This window comes from Xyrauchen texanus, chromosome 1 (assembly GCF_025860055.1).
Source record: "Xyrauchen texanus isolate HMW12.3.18 chromosome 1, RBS_HiC_50CHRs, whole genome shotgun sequence".
In the NCBI taxonomy this organism is placed as follows: Eukaryota; Metazoa; Chordata; class Actinopteri; order Cypriniformes; family Catostomidae; genus Xyrauchen; species Xyrauchen texanus.
Genome location: NC_068276.1, coordinates 45004282 through 45022209, shown reverse-complemented (window position 1 = coordinate 45022209; position 17928 = coordinate 45004282). Strand labels below are relative to the sequence as shown.

General features: G+C 38.6%; 1 protein-coding gene across 2 annotated transcripts in view; it reads left to right on the top strand.

The window, feature by feature from the left end:
- LOC127660819 (protein MTSS 2-like) overlaps positions 1-17928 on the top strand; it is an 85802-nt gene that overhangs the window by 47352 nt on the left and 20522 nt on the right. The window lies entirely within an intron of this gene.

Genomic DNA, 17928 nt, shown 5'->3' with positions numbered 1-17928 from the left:
GAGAGGGGAGTCAAGGCTTGCATGAATTATTCTATTTCATGTGCTGCTTCAGTCAGTATTTGTTGTCTGACTCTTTCTCCTTCTTCCTGTTAGCTCTGCTGTTCTTCAGTATGCACCCTTAAGGCCTGGGTATACTTTACTTTTTTTCAACATTCCATATCGGATTGTGCCTGGCCAACTGCATTGCCTTTCAAAGTATCCTCGTTTGACCGCGAGCAAATACGTACGCTGCAACGCATGTGCACTACGACTACTTTGAGATACTCTTTTAGTACAGACCATACACATAGATAATGACTGTCCACGTGTTGAGAAAATCTGGGGCGCACACGGACAGTCCACACAGACTGTGCTGATGACAAAATATGCGTCATACATAACTGTGCTTGGAGAGATCAGTAACGTGGACAAATAGGGATGCTAAAGATTAATCGACAATCGATTATTTGTCGATAATAATTTGATTGATTAAGCTTATCGCTTGTCAGTTAATTAATTACAGGACAAATGCGTTCAGTAATCATGCAATCACATGTTTATAAGGCTGTCTATACAGCCATCTGACTGCTAGAAGTTGTTTGCATGCTGCTTGTCAGTTTTTATCCAAGTGGGATCAATGTAAACAGTTGTTGCATTTCTCTGTAAATTAACTTTAATTTTTTCTGCACATACCGTGATAGTGTGATAAAGTACAACATGATAACAAGCAGCAATAGTTGGGAAAGCACAAAGCCACAGCTAATATATCGCCATATATCACCATCGCCAACTTGGAGACAGTAATAATGAAGTTTTAATGAGCTCAAGCAGTAACCAAACAGTACATTAAACTCACAAAATAGTTCTAAACATAGCCTAAATATATTAAAATACACTGAACTAAGAATATTTTAAGAGGTAAATGCCTATACTTGCATTCCTTAAGTGTAATAGTTTAAATTATATTTAAACAGTATACTACGTGCACATATTATTTTGAGTCCTCCACGTGCTTTCTGCAATATTAACGTTAACGATTAATCAATTAATTAATCGTTCATTTCCATGACGAGAGATTATGAAAATATCTGAAAATCGACTACTGAAGTATACTTTGGCCTTTAGACACCATGACACATGCCTCTTCTGCAAGTTTTTGGGTGTATCTGTCTTGTAGTATAGTACAAGCAGGACACTTTATGGTCAGGAATGCCTTATGTAAAGGGATACAGTGCGTTCTGGGAACTGGACCTTATGGGGATTGCATGCTCACACAAACAAACAAACAAGCAACCAACCACTATATCTAGTTTGACCCTGTGTTTACTAACACTTCATTGAGTTTTGGCCTACAGTATATCAGTATATCTGAGTCAATGCTAGTATCCTTCCATAGACTACGATAAATCAAAATGACTGTAGGACCACATGCAAGCACACACACAGGTAGATTCTGTTATAGATCTATCATTATAACTCTTCTGATCATTGGCTCAGTGTGAAGGGCTGACAAAAACCCCATTAAATTATATTTTTCCTTTTATAACTAGGATAAATGCATAGATGTGTGAGTTTTGATTGTTTGTGTTGCTATATGAACTTGCAATGTCTGTGTGTTTGCTATAATACTGTATCTCCCTGGTGGAACAGTACCACAAAACAGTACCACTCTTTTACCGCTTAAACACACTTTTCTTTGAGATTTGCATAAAAAATGGCATGGAGGGTACATCTGGATAATTGCATACAGAATATTGTGTGATATAGCCTACAGAGCATGTGTATGCACTGTAATGTGTGTTTGTGCATGTGCATGGATTCATTATATGAATGATGCAGTGAGAAGAAAAGGGGTGGGCACAAATCTTTTAGTGGATTTCATATCTCCTGTTGCTATGGCAAAGCACGAGAAAGAGGGGCCATAGGAGCAAGGGAAAAGAGGTACTCTTGTAAGTCTCAGAGAAAGAGAGAGAGAGAGCGTGAGAGTGGAAATGATGATGGCACCATTATCCTGATGAAACTGTCTGAGGTTAATTGATATTTCATGAAAGATTTGCTTGATGTGACTGTTGTAAATGTGAATTTTAATTAATTGTGAATTTGTTTGTGGGTGATGAGGTTTGAATCACTGATATGTAAAACTTATTTTTATATAAATGGCCTTTCAAATATTTTTTCATTTCTAACCTGAATCGAAATTCACTGTTAGAGGTAATTATTTATAGGTCACTTTTTTGTGTGGGGAAGACTCACTGAGTAATTTTTGTCCCATCCTGTCAGCTAAACTCTGTATGTGCATGAGTGTGTATGGATGTTCTCATACAGTAACTCTCACCAGGAACCTCTCTCGAGAGAGCTCTGGCAGTGTTAGTGTACAGTAAATGTTGGCTAATTGGGGTTGGGATTGATCTGATATGGTCTTTGTGCATTAGGACAGAACTAAAGACATGAGATGTCGCCATCATGACTTTGATACCTTTCTACTCCTTTGTATGTCTTCTTCAGCTCAGAGAACTACAAACCAAACAGCCATAGAGGTGGATTATTATGTAGACTACTTCTATAAAGTATGTGTCTGTCAGAGGAGATCATATTTCCATAAAGCTAAAACTTTATACTAGTAAACCGTCAATATGAAGCATGACTTAGCCATTGTTTGTGGTCATTAAGGTACAGAGTATAGGGCTGCCCCCTGATAGTCTACCAAAGATTAGTCGATGAGAAGAGTCTTGGTCGACCAAGTTTTGATTGGTCGGTTGGTCGCTGAAAAAACTCCACATAAAAACGATATTAGCGCTGGTTGACTCTAGGTGGTACTATGGGGTAATTTTCATTAAGCAGGGTCAGGGTTAAGCCTACACATTAAAGCAAGGCACCTTGATTTCAAACTTAGAACTTTATTTTATATTAATTTTAATTAAAATTAAAATTAAACTGGATAAAAAATTGTTTTATTAAAATGTGTGTTGTTCAACTTTTTGAAATATGGTTTTACAACAGTTGTCAACATCTCTCTGGCAAAGAACCTGCTTCATCTGTGCATTCTCTACCTGTCAGGTATTTCGTTATCTGGGAAAATATATCATGTGTGTGAATAAATTCGTTTTTTCCCTGCTTCATGATATATATATTAGGGCTGTCAAACGATTATTTTTTTAATCAAATTAACTACAGGGTGTCCCGATGAATTAATCGCGATTAATCGCATATACAAATACTGAGAAAGCCCCTCATATAACAATAATTCAATATATAATGATGAAAGAATTATACATAGTTATCTTTAACTATTTTAAAAATATTATATATACTGTATATATATAATAAAGAATATTCAGATAATTAAAATGAATTACATTCTTGTGGCAGAAGAGTTCATCATTGATAAGACCATACAAAAGCGGCTTTAGAATACAATGTATTGTTTACAACCATATTATTGATCATAAGACAATCATTGGCATTCAGTTCACAGCAATCCATTTCACAAGTGAATTTTTCAATCAGTTCGAGATTTATTATGAGGGCTTGTTTAAGGACCCATCAATGTACACCTGCATCAGACATGCTTGTGTAGCGTCTCGGGTGCGTTGCATCATAAACATAAATGTTTTAGGTCACTGTGTCAAGTTAAATATAGTTTAATAGTTAGAACACATTTTGAGATCTCTTAGTTTGGATTTGAGCTCCATCAAGTGTTTTGAACGCAAGACCGTAACGCGTGTTCGTGTTATTCTGCTGCTGGATGGTTGTTTTCTTCACTGTATAAACTGCGCGTTACCATACAGCTGAAGTTTCACTTCAATTTCAATTTTCAATTTTCAATTTCAATTTTTTTATTTATTTTTTTCTTTTCTGGTAAATTTACAATGAAATAACCAAAAAAAAAAAAAAAAGAAGGAGTAGGCTGAAGCCGAGGCTTATGTTTTCCTACCCTAACTTACTGGTACTTACTGGTACAGGTGGTACTACAAGCTTGCATTTCTCAGGAATCTTCCTTATTATGATCCGGGGGCATTGCATATATATATATATATATATATATATATATATATATATATATATATATATATATATATATATATATATATATATTTCAATTACATCGGCAACACCCAGGCTGAGGGATCGGTGAATATTCTTGCTTTAAAAATTTTATTAATTTATTTAATTTTTTTTTAACTTAAATCAAATACATTTCTAAATTCAAACTGCACTCCAAATGAAATGAAAAAGCAATTAAATAATGAAGTAATAAAATAATAATACTAATATATATATATATATTTATATATACACACACACCTTTCCATTTACCGTCAGGCAAGAATCCGTCTTAACATTATGGTGGAAAATTACTTACACAAATGAAGACATAAAAACAATTATAAATGTAAAAATAATTATAATGATGATAATAATCACTGAAATATAAATCATGGTTCGAGGTGAATGTGTTTTTTTTTATTATTTATGTTTTAATCACAGATGTATAGGCTGTAGAGTGTCGTTCACTATGTGTTACAATGAAGGAGGTCACAAGAGCATGATCTAAATGCAGCTTTAAGTATTTAATAAAATGAACAAAGTACAGATTAACAGGGTAAATACTGGAACAAAAGATGGTTAGGCTTAGGTTTGCGGTTGGGGGTACAGTTTATAAAATATGCATTCCTCCTTATTGTATTACAGATGTACAGCTGAAAACAGCTCGCTTTACAACTCATTTTTGATGCCCCTCCGTGGACATTTTACCTGGAAAATGGTGCTCACACGTGCCCATTCACCCAACAACACTTACTGCAGTTTTTCACATTTTGTTAAGCACAGACAAATTTTAGCTAAAGAAAAATCAACCTAAAGTTTCCAATTTCATTGTGAGATCAGTCTGTGCAAACAATGGGAATAAAGTTAAACGTCTGGATGCGTTACAGTAATGATAATTGGGGGGTAAAATGTGCTATAAAGTGTCCTGAAAGTAATGTCACAATGCAAACAATCTTAATGGTCTTTAATATAGGCTTAATTTCCTTTAAGCAGAATATAATTTCATAATTGTATGTTTTATATATTTGTTATATTGGGTTAAATATGACCTGGACATTTTCTTGACGTGTTTTGTGGGAATCACCCACAAAGGTTTTTGTGTTTGTCTGTCATGTTGATTAGACGAACCAAACTACATTTTGAGGGCCCTGCAGGCTGAAGCCTCAATGACAGATTGAACATGCACCAAACATCATCAGCTCTCGTAAAGGAGGAAAAAGTTATACTGCTGTGAAATTGAGGATTGTGGATATTCAGAGGAGAAGAAATTGTGGAAGACAGACAGCTTAGAAAAGAGAAAAAAGAGGAATGGAGGGATAAATGGAAGAATTGATTAACACATACTGTTTTGGTGCTTTTTTGTTAGTGAGATTATTTTAGTTTTACATTCCACTGTGTGAGATCTATTTTGATTCTTCTAATTTGATTTGGTTCAAATAAATTTTTTCCTCACTAATTAAGAAAATACCTAACCATCTATCCTATTGAACATATGAAAATGGAAAAATCACAGTCCTATAGAATCATATCCAAGGCATCATTTGAAATAAGGCCTCTTGTGCTGTCATTACCTAGTAATAGATTAATTACTGGAGACCAACATGATGCACCTTCATGGTGTCAACCATTCTGTCATTCTGCATAGACTGATTGATTTTTGCACCTCTCACTACCCTTACCCTCACAGCTCTACATGTCTGACCTACCATCTGTTGCCCTGGAAACAGTACAAAGACTGGACAGTTACTATCCTACTATCCTACTATCCCGTCTATCCTGCTTTCAAATGTTTGCTCCCTGGACAATAAACTGGACTATATCCGACTCCAGCAGGCTACGCAGCGTGAGTTTAGAGACTGCTGCGTCTTTGTTTTCACGGAGACGTGGCTCAGCGACAGAGTTCCGGATGCCGCCATTCAGCTAGACGGGCTCGCCTCGTTTCGTGCCGACAGGAATACAGCTCTCTGCGGTAAGACTCGCGGTGGTGGCTTGTGTGTTTACATCAACACGGAATGGTGCAAGAACTCTATGCTAGTCTCTAGTTACTGTTCATCGCTGTTGGAGCTTGTGACTGTTAGATGCAGACCTTTTTATCTACCACGGGAATTCACCACTGTTTGCATAACCGGGTTTACATTCCCCAGCGCTAACGCTAAGGAAGCGCTCTGTGAACTGTATGGGGCTATGAGCGAACTGCAGAACGCTCACCCCAACGGACTGTTTATTGTCGCCGGAGATTTCAACCATGCAAATCTCAAGACAGTGCTCCCTAAATTCCATCAGTATGTGGACTTTGCAACGAGAGGGCTGAACGCGCTTGATCTTGTTTACACAAACATCCCAGGCGCGTACCGGCGGAGTCCCGCCCCCACCTCGGCTACTCAGACCACATCTCTGTTATGTTAATTCCAGCATACAGACCGCTCGTCAGACGCACAAAACCGCTTCAGAAGCAGGTGAAAACCTGGCCAGCAGGAGCCATCTCTGCTCTTCAGGACTGTTTTGAGTGTACTGACTGGCACATGTTCAGGGAGGCTGCAACATATGGCGATTGTACCAACTTGGAGGAATACACAGCATCAGTGACCAGCTACATCAGCAAGTGCATTGATGATGTCACTTTCTCCAAGACCATCACCACACGCTCCAACCAGAAGCCGTGGATGACTGCGGAGGTGCGCACGCTGCTGAGGTCCGAGACTCCGCCTTCAGAGCAGGCGATAAGGCAGCCCTAAGAACAGCTAGGGCCAAACTGTCACGGGCAATCAGAGAGGCAAAGCGCGCTACGCCCAAAGAATCCACAGTCACTTCCAGGACAGCGGTGACACGCGGCGCATGTGGCAGGGCATCCAGGCCATCACCAACTACAGGACAACATCAGTTGCCTGTGACAAAGATGCCTCCCTTCCAGATGTGCTGAACGACTTCTACGCTCGGTTTGAAGTGCAGAACGACGTGATGGCGAGGAAGTCCACCCCTCCTCCCAACGACCAGGTGCTCTGTCTTACCACGGCAGATGTGAGGAAAACTCTACGTAGAGTCAACCCACGGAAGGCTGCTGGACCAGACAACATTCCTGGCAGAGTGCTCAGAGGATGTGCAGACCAGCTAGCAGATGTTCTTACCGACATCTTCAACATCTCTCTGAGCAGCGCCGTTGTTCCAACGTGCTTCAAGGCCACCACCATCATCCCCATGCCAAAGAAGTCTTCAGTGTCCTGCCTCAACGACTACCGTTCCGTCGCACTTACACCCATCATCATGAAGTGCTTCGAGAGGCTCGTCATGAGGCAGATTAAGACCCAGCTGCCCCCTCACTAGACCCACTGCAGTTTGCGTATCGTTCAAACCGTTCAACGGACGATGCCATCCCCACAACCCTCCATCTGGCCCTCACCCACCTAGACAATAAGGACTCATACGTTCGAATGCTGTTCATAGATTTCAGCTCAGCATTCAACACAATCATTCCCCAGCACCTGATTGGAAAGCTGAACCTGCTGGGCCTGGACACCTCCCTCTGCAACTGGATCCTGGACTTCCTGACTGGGAGACCTCAGTCAGTCCGGATCGGGAACAGCATCTCCACCACCACCACACTGAGCACTGGGGCCCCCAGGGCTGTGTGCTCAGTCCACTGCTGTTCACTCTGCTGACTCACGACTGTGCAGCAATGCACAGCTGGAATCACATCATCAAGTTCGCCGATGACACGACCGTGGTGGGTCTCATCAGCAAGAACGACGAGTCAGCATACAGAGAGGAGGTGCAGCGGCTGACGAACTGGTGTAGAGTCAACAACCTGTCCCTGAATGTCGACAAAACAAAAGAGATGGTTGTTGACTTTAGGAGAGCACAAGGTGAACACACTCCGCTGAACATCGACGGCTCCTCTGTGGAGATCGTCAAAAGCACCAAATTCCTTGGTGTTCACTTGGCGGAGAACCTCACCTGGTCCCTCAACACCAGCTCTATCACCAAGAAAGCCCAGCAGCGTCTCTACTTTCTTCGAAGGCTGAGGAAAGCACATCTCCCAACCCCCATCCTCACTACATTCTATAGAGGGACTATTGAGAGCATCCTGAGCAGCTGCATCACTGCCTGGTTTGGGACTTGCACCGTTTCGGACCGCAAAGCCCTGCAGAGGATAGTGAGGACAGCTGAGAATATCATTGGGGTCTCTCTTCCTTCCATCAAAGACATTTACAAAAAACACTGTATTCGCAAAGCAACCAGCATTGTGGACGACCCCACACACCCCTCACACAAACTCTTTACCCTCCTCCCGTATGGCAAGAGGTACCGAAGCATTTGGGCCCTCACGGCCAGACTGTGTAACAGCTTCTTCCCCCAAGCCATCAGACTCCTCAATACTCAGAGACTGGTTTGACACACACACACACACACGTGTCCTGAGTTGCACTTTAATTACTGTCACTTTATAACTGTCTGCTACCTCAATAACTGCTATGTGCATAGAACATTATCTCATAGTATGTTATGTTTACATTTTTAGAAACTGTCATCTTTTTGCACTACTGAGTACTGGTCGGCGCTGCACTGTCTATTGTCCTGTTCATTGTCAGTAATTTGTTGTACTGTCCTGTAATTTTTGCACATGTTTGCACGTGCACTTTATATAGGTATATATAGGTAGTTTATATAGGTATTTTATTTTGTTGTGTAGTCTCATGTGGTCCTGTGTTGGTCCTTTGTTGTTTTTATGTAGCACCATGGGCCTGGAGGAACGTTGTCTCGTTTTGCTGTGTACTGTACTAACTGTATATGGTTGAAACAACAATAAAAACCACTTGACTTGACCACTTGACTTGACTAACTAGGAAGTAGAAACCCTTGTTAGATTTCCATCATTGGTACCTTCTTTAAATTAACATTAGCAGAGGAGCAAACCTGTTTTAGTTATGCTGTTTCATTTATTTATGTTCAGTTCTTTTGCTTTTGGTTATTTACTCTATGAATCTTTGGTAATATTCTTGAAAAAAAAAAATATATTGTCTAACTTTTCACTGTCATCATATTCAGATTCACTTTGGTTACAGTGAGACAGCAACACAGTGCTATTAGTATGGCATCTGTGTAGCTAGTAGTTTCAGAGATAGCTCTCTCTCTCTCTCTCTCGCTCTCGCTTTCTCTCTCTTTCTCTCTCTCTCTCTGTATTTCTACTGCTCGACAGCCAAGTAAATGGCCAAGTTTATCCACTCACTTTATTCAGTTACGTTCAAAAGCCAAATAAGGAATTACCAACAGAAAAACCAACCAACCAATGCATTTTAACATTATCCCCAACAAAAAAAAAAACATTGTTTAGTATGTTTTTTAAGTGATTTGAATTATGTTATTATTTGTAGCATAATACCCTTGTAATTACCAGTTTGTACCCACCCACACCCAGGTTTGTTTCACTATAAGTGAGGACATCTAATAGACATCCATTGATTTCATAAAAGTCTAATGATATTTTCTGTTCCCTAACCCTACCCCTAGCCCCTACCACCTAGCCCTCACAGAAACCTGCGCACATCAGTAGATTTAAAGCTAAACTCGATTTGTCGATTTATGAGCCTTTTATTTACTAGTGAGGACCACCTAAAATGTTCTCACTAGTGGGTTTTCAACAAGTCTCACTTTATTAATGAGGATATTTTCACAAATTTGGCACTCACAATATAGTGAGACCCAAACACGCACGCACGCACACACACACACACACACACACACACACACACACACACACACACACACACACACACACACACACACACAGAAATATCTGCTGGTGTGTGTGCATCACACAGCAGGAGAGTTTTTCAGCCTATGCTTTTGATGGGCAAGATGGGTTATTTGTTGAAAGATAATGACCTTCTTGCTGATGTGATAAATTAATATGTGGGGGTTAGTATGGCAGTGAGGGTCTTATCGGTGAGGCAAACCATAAAAATAGGCTGCTGGTAACAGATGGATGTGACAGCACAGTGTGAATGCTGCCACTCTGTACAGATTACTGTGGTAATAACAGTACACTGCTTCAGAGTGCATGCTGAGCTAGACAGTCTGAAGTGTTGAGATTTAGATTTTCTTTGGAAAAGTTTGAGACATTCAGTGGAGGAACTGAGCATGTGCAGTTGTGCACACAAGTGCATGCATATGGAGAAAATATAATGTTACCCAGATGTTAGCAGTTTACTTTTTGCTTTATGGATTTTGTTTAAATGTAGAGGAAGGTAATCAGTACAAATAGAAAACATATAATGCCACTGCTGCTGACTGACACTAACAAGTGCTCACATGCACATATTGTACACTGGCGGCCTAAAGTTTCGAATAATGTACAGATTTTGCTCTAATGGGAAGAAATAGGTACTTTTATTCACCAAAGTGGCATTCGACTGATCACAATGTATAGTCAGGACATTAATAACTTGAACAATTTCTATTACAATTTAACTTAAAAGAGTTCTCATAAAAAATCATCCAAGTGCAGCAATGACAGCTTTGCAGATCCTTGGCATTCTAGATGCCAGTTTGTCCAGATACTTAGGTGACATTTCTAGCACTTGCCATAGATGTGGCAGATCCCACAAAAGCTCAATGGGGTTAAGATCCATAAAACTCTTTTCCAATTATCTGTTGTCCAATGTCTGTGTTTCTTTGCCTTTTCTTTTTTCTTTTTTTTTAAAGTAACATTTTCTATGCAATTCTTCCAATAAAGCCTGCACCCCTGAGTCTTCTCTTTGCAGTTGTACATGAGACTGGTGTTGAGTGGGTAGAATTCAATGAAGCTGCCAGCTAAGGACATGTGAGGCGTCTATTTCTCAAACTAGAGCCTCTGATGTACTTGTCCTCTTGTTTAGTTGTACATCTGGCCTTCCACATCTATTTCTGTCCTTGTTAGAGCCAGTTGTCCTTTGTCTTTGAAGACTGTAGTGTACATCTTTGTATGAAAAGGCCATTTGGCCATTTCAAGCATTATATAGCCTTCATTTCTCAAAACAATGATTTACTGATGAGTTTCTAGAGAAAGCCATTTTTTGCCATTTTTGACCTAATATTGACCTTAAGACATGCCAGTCTATTGCATACTGTGGCAACTCAAAAAAAGACAACGTTAAGCTTAATTTAAGAAACCAAACAGCTTTCAATTGTGTTTGATGTAATGGCAAGTGATTTTCTAGTACCAAATTAACAATTTATCATGATTACTCAAGGATAAGGTGTTGAGTGATAGCTGCTGGAAATGGGGCCTGTTTAGATTTGATCAAAAATGACTTTTTTCAAATAGTGATGGTGCCGTTTTTTACAGCAGTAATGTCCTGACTATACTTTATAATCAGTTGTATGCCACTTTGGTGAATTAAAGTACCAATGTCCTTCTGAAACAGCAAAATCTGTACATTATTCCAAACCTTTGGCTGCCAGTGTATACACCATATTTTTCTATCATGGTGGGGACCTACCATTGACTTATGTTGTATTTATACTGAGCTAATACAATTTATACTATTCCCTAATCCAAATAAACTTTCTGCTGTATTGCATTTTCATAAGATGTTATTTAGTATATTATTAAGCAATTTGCCTTGTTGGGATTGTGTCTGGTCCACACAATCTTGGCAAAACCTGAAACACATGCATACACGCCAGATGAGAGACATCTCAATTCAGAAGCAATTAAAATGTGCAAAGCACATCTCACTCTTTCCACTTTTCTCATTCACACGCTTTCTTGTTCAGTTTTTGCAGATTTTATCTTCCGTAATTTCACTCACAATCATAAGGCACTATGGCATGTTGACATTAGACACTGTATCAGCTCTCTCTGCTGTATGTGTGTTTGTGGGATGAATTAATGAATGGTTGCTGGGTAGAACAGGAGGCATGAGGCAAGAATGTGTTAATTATGAATGGAGCTTCTCTCATGACTTACAAGAGGCTCTCATTGGAGAAGCACTGTGCTTGTATGCATGCATGCTCTTCTGTGTGTACATGTGTGTGTGAGTCTGCATGCACGCATGTTTAACCCATTGCGCTTCACTCAGCCATGCAGAAAATGTGTGTTAGTCAAGTGATCAATACATTACCGCTGTTGAAATATGACCATGGGAAATAACCACATAAGTTAATGGTAATGTCATGCCAATGGTGTCTATTTGTATGTCTCATGAGTGCATATATTTGATAATGTACTGTTTTTTGTGTGTATGTTCATCAGCTTAATGGTATAATGTAATTAGCTCATTTGCTCCCCGAGAGTAATGTAATCGCATAATCGAACATTTGAAATCTGAATCATTTCAATATGAATCCCAACATTTCTAATTTCTCAAATTTTCCAAAACCCAATTACATAAAATTAGCAGATCCACATTTTTCCACATTCATTTTATAGACAAATTTGATACTTAAAAGAAACAACTGAGAACCCCATTTAGTTTTGGGCTGCATTTCGCATTAGTATCGTAAGCATTGGCTCCAATGGTCTCTACAACCCCTTTGTGGTTCACTTTGGGTGGTTCATATGTTTTATTTTTTAAATGTATATGCAGATTATCATGAGCATGGGGTGAAAAGACTATACAGGATACATAACAGTGAGCTGTCGGAACAGTATGATTTGTTAGGAATTTAATTAAACTGTCCGCATGTCTACGCCATTATGTAGGGAAATTTATAATGGAATTAGTCGCGTTTGACAACCATTATGAGAAAGATAAATGACATAGAATTACATTATTTGTCTAAATAAAATTCTTTACCATTAAAATCATAATACGTTTTTTTGTATCCGCTCACAATTTCTATTGTAAGGAATTAGCTTTAATAAGAGAATTATGATTAGGGCTGCAACTAACGATTATTTTGATAATCGACTAATCTAACGATTATTAGAATGATTATTCGAATATTCGGTTGATTATTGCAACGATTAATTATTAGCTATTAATCGACTATTCAGCTTGTGCCTAGACTTAAAAGGTTGTGTTAAACATGCTTACTGACAATTAAAGCGACAAAATCATCTTTTAAAAATGTCTCTAAATGACATTCACTAAATTTCAAGGATTCACTGAATTCCAAGTTTAATACAGTAAAAATTAACTGCAAAAAACCTATTGTAATCAAGAGTTTTTGTCCACATATTCTCTAATAGCAAGTCTAAATATCTTATATGTTGCTTCTCAGGTAAATGTATCTTGTTTTAAGTAGGCTGATTTAGATGATTTAAAATGTTTAAATATTAAATATTGTATTCAACAATCTCCAATAAAAAAAAATTCTTCTGCAGTATAGCTACTAATGTAAATGTACGTTGTTTTAAAGGAGTTTTAAATATTATTAAATAGAAAAAGACTGATCAAAAACTTGCAGTGTATAATGGGCTAAGACTACACTCTCTCACATTTGTTTTCACTTTGACCCATCTTTAACTCACAGAAACAAACTCTATCTTCTTATTAGAGCTGCGTATCTCCGATTTACTTCACAATAAGATACACACGTGACACATAGGCTACAGTATATTACGATTCAATATGTCGCAATCCATCACGTTATGTATCTACAGCAAATGCGCACGATGGAAGGGCGTCCCCGCGCCAGAGGGTGCCTCAGTCGGGTGCAGTTTCAATCTCTCCCCCTTCACGCGACTCATAGATGTGGTGCTGATGGCACAGATAAATGCCGTTTTTTTAGTTTGTTTGTGATGCACTTCCTTATTATTTGAACTGAAGTAAAGGATGCATTAAAGATATAATGCCTGGTTGTTTGCGTTTTAGATGCTCTGACATGCAGGTTTTTCATAAGTGGAATGCCAGATCCGGCTCTGATTTATTTCACGATGACAGTGCTTCTGTATTTCCTTATTTTGAATTTTTCCATTATAATTCCGTTATATTTTGTGATCTACATCACCTGAAGCTGTTTGGAAAGTTTAGAGTGCATCTGGATATGTGTTCTCTTCCTCTACTCAGTCAGGTGTGAGCTGTTGTGCTCCTCTCTCGCATAATCATTAAGAGATTCATATGATCACGTTACGTTAAATGACAGCAAAGGACTATTCGACAAATTTTTATCGCCGACGTTGACGATAACGTTGACTAAACGTGTCAGCCCTAATTATGATTAATTCATTAATTAGAGTAATATTCTGCCCTACAAAGTCAAAAGACCTTAACTCGCTAGAATGTGGAACTGAAACAAATTACTTTAAATCTTTTTCGTTTTCCAGCCAAATGTAGTATTGGTAGGACACTGAAAATCTGGCAATTAGATGTTTTAGTAATGAAATGTATCTACATAATAAAATCTTGAGCTCAAACTTGACTTTTGACCCCTATTTTGAAGTTAGTGTACTCTGCCTTTGTATTGTCTGCAAAAAGTGAGAAGTCACGCCAAGGCAAAATGCAGTAACTTCCATATTATCAATATTTGGTTGCTGATCACATTTACAAAATCATTATAATAACACCTGTATAAAATCTAATGATCGTTGCATTTATTTTGGATTACTTACAATTACTTATAGCCATGTACTTATTGCTATCCTGTGCTTTGGTGGTATTCTGATGGCATTTTTAATACATGTCACATACCTCCATAGCGGTAAAGAATATCTTTAATTTCTGTGCAGAAAAACTTAACAGGTTGACTGCAGATTGGTGACACTGAATTATATGAATAAATACAAGATAAGCATTTTTCTAATGAGTAAAAATAATAATTTAATTAATAATGGCATGCAAAGATATAACAAATCATGTACAAATGTTAAATTCATGGGATTGGAATAAGAGATAATAAATCATGTACAAGTAAGTGAACTTGGAATCCTGTTCATTTCTTGTTGTTTCATGGCGTTCTTACTCGTCATCCTCCACAACATTGCTCACAGGCAATGAACACCAGAAAGCCCTGCTGTTTGGGGGCATAAACGGACATATGCTTGGGTGGGCTCTGGTGCTGGCAGTGGTGCTGTGACTGGAGTGAGGGGAAACTCCATAAGAGCAACAAGGATGGTGTGCTGCAGAACAGCTCATCAGAATCAAACACCGGGAAACTAATATTCAGTCAACTATCAAGAACTGTCCATGTTTTTCATTTGGGTGCTGGATCACATTTGCATTGATTGTCACAGCACATTACCATATGAATACCACCCTCTGCACGTGGGTGTGATCACATTACGGATAATTAGCTGAGCCGGGTGAAAATTTACATTGCATTTTTTCATACAGATTACATTGGAGGAAAAAATATTTTTTATTTTAATTGTTTTATTTAAAAGTAGACATTTGAAGCTTTCTTTAGACATATGTTTCATGTTTGTGTGAGAAGTATTTGTGGAGTCTCAGTTCATTTTTGTGATGTGTTTCAGAAATATTCTCGCGAAGACAGAGACGGCGCACCCTTTTTATTTTCTTTATTTTACAAGAGCACAAGGTTTTGATGTTATTGTGAATTTACACAAATAAAAGTAGACCCTTTATACGTTTCTAATGATGTCTTACACTTATCTGTATGCCCAAAAATATTATATTATATATATAATATTATATAGTATTCTAAGTTGTTTCCGCTGTTATGAGGAAAAAATCCTGCAGGATGCACCGGCCCGTCCATCGACCCCAGAGGGTTAAACGTGTTAGTAAAAACACTCAACAATATTTGTTTACTACACTTTTATTCAGGTGTCATGTGTTTCAGATTGCTTCAATTATAGATGTATGACAGTACACAGGCTACACCGTCATTTTAACATGGCAAACTTCAAATTGGTAATTGGAGTTACGGAGTTCTGCCTTGGTTTCTCCTGGGCTTTTGAAAGTTACTGTTAAGACAACCCATTAATTTCTCGAAAAAACAACGGCATTGATTCAAGATATTATCCACATGATAAAGGAGGTCTCAAAACTATAAATAACTCATTTTCGACCAAAATTATGCCTTTGCACGGCAGTATTATTCTCATAGCTTATTGAAAATAATTTCACAAATATTTTAGGTATAGCTTCCAACATGCATAGAGAGTCAAAAGTTCAGAAGGTCATACTGAGTCTGGCCCATGTCACTGTCCCGTGGGTTGCAGGGGCCTCTCTGACCAATGGCCCTTTTGTTTTAAATCATGCCTTTTGTGCTGTTATAGCAGAATAATCATTTTTATCTCAAATCGACAACATAAAGGGAGCTTCAGTATCCCAAGAGGGGACTCCCTGAGGGAGTCTCCTTTGTTCGCTTTATTGGCCAGATGTGGTTCATCTTATTTAGCTGGGAAATGCCATACTTTAGGGTGCCATTTTGGCAGTCTTGTAGTTTCATGGTTTTGAGGAATTACAGGGTTAAAAGGTTGGGTTTTCATGGGTTCAAGTCATTTTGCATAGCAATTGTTCGTTCTTCTGCACCGAATATACTACAAGGCTAATATATATATACAGTGTATATATATACACCGATCAGCCACAGCATTAAAAACACCTGCCTAATATTGTGTAGGTCCCCCTCGTGCTGCCAGAACTGCGCCAACCCGCATCTCAGAATAGCATTCTGAGATTATATTATTCCCACCACCATGGTACAGTGTGGTTATCTGAGTTACCATAGACTTTGTCAATTTGAACCAGTCTGGCCATTCTCTGTTGACCTCTTTCATCAACAAGGCATTTCCGTTGATAGAACTGCTGCTCACTGGATGTTTTTTGCTTTTGGCACCATTCAGAGTCAATTCTAGGGACTGTTGTGCATTAAAATCTCAGGAGATCAGCAGTTACAGAACCAGCCCATCTGGCACCAACAATCATGCCACGGTCCAAATCACTGAGATCACATTTTTCCATATTCTGATGGTTGATGTGAACATTAACTGAAGCTCCTGACCCGTAGCTGCGTGATTTATTCCGAACTGCTATAATCTGTCTGAGTTGTATTCCTTAGTCTGGTTCTGGTTCTCGGAGATCTGAGGTCAGCTCAGACTGGGAATTCATGCTGGAATTTAGGTTTCACCCTGAGAAAAAGCTGAAAGTGCTAATGTGGAGAATATATGAGATCATTCCACTCTGCCACCCCCTGGTGATCTGGAAACAGGCCTGTAATGTTTATTGATACAGTGCCCAATTTAAACATAGGGCTTTGTATGCAGAAATGTCTGCTGACTTTTTTTGTGTTTGGACAGTAATATGATATACACAGTAATTTTTAAATTGTACATATATTCTTTGTGGACATTTTATCATAGATTGCAATTCGTGGTGCAGCTTAAATTCAAAGGGCTGGTGAGCATCCAGGTAACACTTACAGGTAGGGCTTTATATACTGTATTGCCTGCTCAGTTCAACAATTTAGTTTGACATGTAAACCTTTCAGGAAAATAATAGCCTTCCAGGCCACCTTCTTTGAAAGAGAGCATGCTGCCTCATATAAATACTGAGGTCAGGTTTTTCCAAATGTTCACCCTCGACTAAAAATAGCCTAACTTCTGCCGTGGCAACAGGTTACACACATGCACACTTTGGGGAGTCCTTTAAATATAACAGGTTTTTTTTGGACTGCAGCTTGAGCTGTGTACATTAAGTATAAATTACTAGTGTGTGTTAATGAGAAATTACTAGTCTGTGTTATGAGAACGGCGCCTCGTGGCGCCATCTCATAGAGGCACAAAATCACTGTCCCTGACCATTATCTTGACTGTTCCCTGCTGGTAGAATGACCTGCCTAATTCCACCCAAGTGGCTGTGTCTTTAGCCTCTTTCAAAAAACAGCTAAATACACATCTTTTTCGTGAACACCTAACCCATTCATACTAATGTACTACCAGTGTTGGGGAGTAACTAATTACATGTAACATTATGTAAATTTATTACAAAATAAATGTAACTGTAATCTGTTACAGTT